Below are 4,210 nucleotides of genomic sequence, written 5' to 3' on the forward strand. Positions count from 1 at the left end.
GGTGGTTGGGCAAATTTTTTTCTAACTTGCTTTTTGACAGAAAGCAGTGGCCGGCCGCATTTCAGCACAGTACAAAGGCATATAAAACAGTACAAAATAGCCACGGCCGGACGCATTTCATCACAGTACAAAGTCATACAAATCATCATCAAACAAAATAAAAGAATTTCAAAACTGCTGATAGAAACAGTACAAATCATCACATAACAGTACAAATCATCACATAACAATACAAATCACTTATCAAGTTTTCTTGCACACACGTACGAATAAAATATAGCATAGGTTATTCAGACATGACTCATGCGACCACTTTTATTCTTCCAACAAACCAAGCTGCTTCTCTACGCCCGGTTCCTGAACAAAATATAAAAAAATGGGTGAGAAAATAAAGTCGGTGAAATCAGATTGGGAACATAACAAAAATAAGAAGGTAGCAACTCACTTCTCGTTCAGACTACATGTAGCCTTGTTATGACCTGGGAGACTACACAGACTGCACAAATGACCACTTTTCTTCTCTGTAAAATCTTTTGGCCTACCATTCTTTGTAACGTTGGGGGCCCCCTTTGACCGCCCCTTCTTAGGTGCACCCTTCGTCGAAACTTTCTGAGGATCACCAATACCAGGCTCAAGTTGTTGCGCCTGACTTGCCTCCTTCTTAAGCATAGCATACCTTCTACTTCCTATAAGTTCCTCCTCTGAAATATTTTTCTGCGCTATTATGTTGTCCAGACACTTCATCAACTCGTCGAACAAGAAGGGATCATTTGCTGCAACATGAGCAGCTTCTGCGGTTTTAATGGTTATTGCACTATACCATTCTCTCTCCAATGGCCCTGACCAACCCCATCCAAACATATCACTCTTTCGCTGCACAGGCAACCCATCTCTCGCATGTTTGAACAACCGATGCAGGACACAACACTTTGGTATTTCAGTTAAGTTCAGATGATGGAGAACAACGAGAATGTGTTTGCATGGCGGCCCTTTCCGAACCATCCTAAGACAACTGCATGTAATAGTTTCTTCTGAGTTACCTTGTTCATAAACAACATTGTACCTGAACTTGTGGTTATCCTTCCATGTCACCATGAATGTCTCACGCCCAATTCCCACGAGCGTCTCAAATATCTCCAGCTGACCCAACTTATGAAAATCATCTTGCAGGATGTAGAAATTCGCAGGTGTGAATACTTTGGCGGCATGCTCCTCAAGGGCCTTATATTCAGTAACCGACGGTGGTTCCTTCTGGTATGCCTCGCAGTCATCGTACGCCTCGTTCTCACGCAGGCGAACTATACAATTCTCATAATGCACCACCAAATCAACAATTGTGATACCGTTGTCCAAGTGAAGGTGAAGGCAGGAGTTGAGGCTTTCACTCCTCTGGTTACTTCGCATACCAAGAAAAAACCATCGGAAAGATATGAAGCTGCTCAAAGTCTCCTCTTCCTGTACATCATGTCAAGCCACTCTTCAGTTCTATCCGTCTTCCACTTATCATAGAAAGCGGTCCATCTCTGCTCAAAGTTCGCTTGAGAGGTGGCATAGTACAGGAGCGATCTGAACTCATCCAATGACTTGTAATGCAGGTGCCTCTGCATATTTTTCTCGATACGCCAGGAGCAAAGACGATGGAAAAAATCTCAAAGGACAGTCCAAATAGCCCGGATCATTGTAGCGTCACCATCTGTGATTATTGACTTTGAATTCGCCTGACAGTTTGCCTTCATAAATGTCTGCAGCAGCCACACGTATGTCCCTTCCGTCTCGTCAGCAATGATGGCACAACCAAACACTGTGGTGCAACGGTGGTTGTTAACTCCGACAAAGGGGACGAACGGCATACCATATCTATTCATCTTATACGTGCTATCAAACACAACCACATCTCTGTAGTCCTGATAGTCCCTCCGCGACTTTGCATCGCACCAGAACATACTCTTCAGTCGCTCTTCCTTGTCAAGCACATACTAAAAAAATCAGGGTCCTTCTCCTTCCTGCTCCTCATAATGCCAACTGCCGTCTCTGTATCACCCTTTGCAATGAGCTTCATTTTTTCTCTGCAACAAAGATTGTAAATGTCCCTCCTGATAAGCCCGCACTTATCGTATGAACCGTATCTGGTGATGAAGTTGTCCATTATTATATGCTTTCTTATCCTAGCCGCTTCCATCGCCAATATCTCGGCCCTCTTGCCATCTCCAATCCGTCTGTGTGACCACAAAAAACAAACCTCATCGGGTCGAGCCATCGCGTGGTTGTGATCATCCACGAATGATGTGATGAACCAAACGCCACGTTCTCTGTCCAGCTTCACCACCATATGTGCACCGCAGTCGCAACGAGTCTCCGGTCTAAGCCTGCGCTTGCGGCCCTCCATGGTTACGAACTTGCTCTGCCTTCTCCCTGCCCTGGAGCAAAGAAACCGCCGGTACCGTATCATTCCTGAAGCACCTCGTTTCACCTTCTGTTTCCTAATGCATCCCCTTGCGACCGAAAGGTCATAGCCATGACCTTCCAATGTGTCTCCAGCATCTTCTGCTGCCTTTGAGCCTCCTCAATATCGATCTCTCCCTCATCGTGATCACCGCTAGGACCATCTGACTCCTCCTACAGCATTCATTTGAAAATATATATGTCAATTACTATCATTTAATTCATACTATTGATCGATGTACAACATCTATATATCAACTAACCTGGCTCAAGTTATCTGCAAATGATTCCTCAAAACTATTTTGCACATTGTCAACATCATCTTCCTGCAAATTTGTACACAAAGATATATAGTTAGCCATGCCATACTTTGCAAATTCAAAAATAAAATCAAAATATATGCCACTAACGTTTTCACTATTTGCGCCATGTTCATTATTATCAAAATCCTCCGGAGGTAAGATATCATATGACGAGACGGAATTGTTGTCGCTGCTGTCATCATCTTCGTTCAAATTATCGTTATCAGTCTTAGTCACCTTATCAGTATCATTCTCATCCCTCCCGAATGCGGATTCTTCGTCCGTGTCAACACGCCTAACTCACAGAACTGCAAAACATCGTGTGTTAGGTTTAGTACACTGCATCATGCCCAAAGCAACGTTAGTTCTCTAAATCACGCGCTAGTCCGTAGAGGAGGCGCTGCGGCGGGAGGTTTTGATGAACCCTAAACCCTAAATCAGTACATGCACGAACTAGCCCTCACTTCTATCCATCATGCCCGCCCCATGCCCGCTAGGTTTAGATGACAAACCTTGGCCCACGGTGTAGACGTCGCCGGCATTCGACGACGGCCTTCAGGCGGCGACGTGCACGACGAGCAACCGACCGGATGCTTGGCAGGATGCGCGGCGGCGGGGGGGAGGGGGGAGGGGCGACAGTGGTGCGGAGGCGGCGTCAGACGTTGGGCCCTTCACGTCCGCAGCGTCGGACGACGACTGTGAGATGCGGCGACGGACGACGTTGGGACGGCGAGGGCGGCGTCGGACGGGGTTCGGACGGCGAGGGCGGCGTCAGACGTCGGGCCCTTCACGTCCGCGGCATCGGACGACGACGATTAGATGCGGCGATGGACGACGTTGGGACGGCGAGGGTGGCGTCGGACGAGGTTCGGACGGCGGCGATCGGCCACTTGGAACTACCATGATCGGCGGGCGGGCGACCAGATGGGGCGGGCGAGAAGATGGGGCGAGCGTAGATCGTGCAACTGGTAGTTTTTTTTTTTGCATGCGCGCGGTATACGTATACCCGACACAACTGTACAATACGAGGTGGGTATACATTGTCTACCGAAGCAAGCCCCTATATAAAAACATCACTAATCTAGAGCCTTGTTGCTGTACAAAATTGAAATCCTGCAAATCATATCTTGTAGAACTCAAGTACTCTATGCAGGCTTAATTAATTTAGATGGCAACTTCTCTAAATTCTGATTACCAGAAATGACTATACACTCTATCGACATTGATCAAAGAAATCTAGGAAGATGGTATATGCTAAAATGTCATGTAAAACATTCAGAACCTAGGCATCATTTTTTCGATAGAGTGCTTTTTATTGACTCATAGTGTAGCATCAAGCGATACAATCATAATGAGTACACATCCGACCTTTGCATAATTAGGATGCACACGGCCAACACAAAACACACACGATCACGACGGCAAAGCAAAGTCATACAAGACCGAAGCGATCAGGGGTGGATCCA

The sequence above is a fragment of the Aegilops tauschii genome, chromosome 1 (assembly GCF_002575655.3).
Source record: "Aegilops tauschii subsp. strangulata cultivar AL8/78 chromosome 1, Aet v6.0, whole genome shotgun sequence".
NCBI lineage: Eukaryota > Viridiplantae > Streptophyta > Magnoliopsida > Poales > Poaceae > Aegilops > Aegilops tauschii.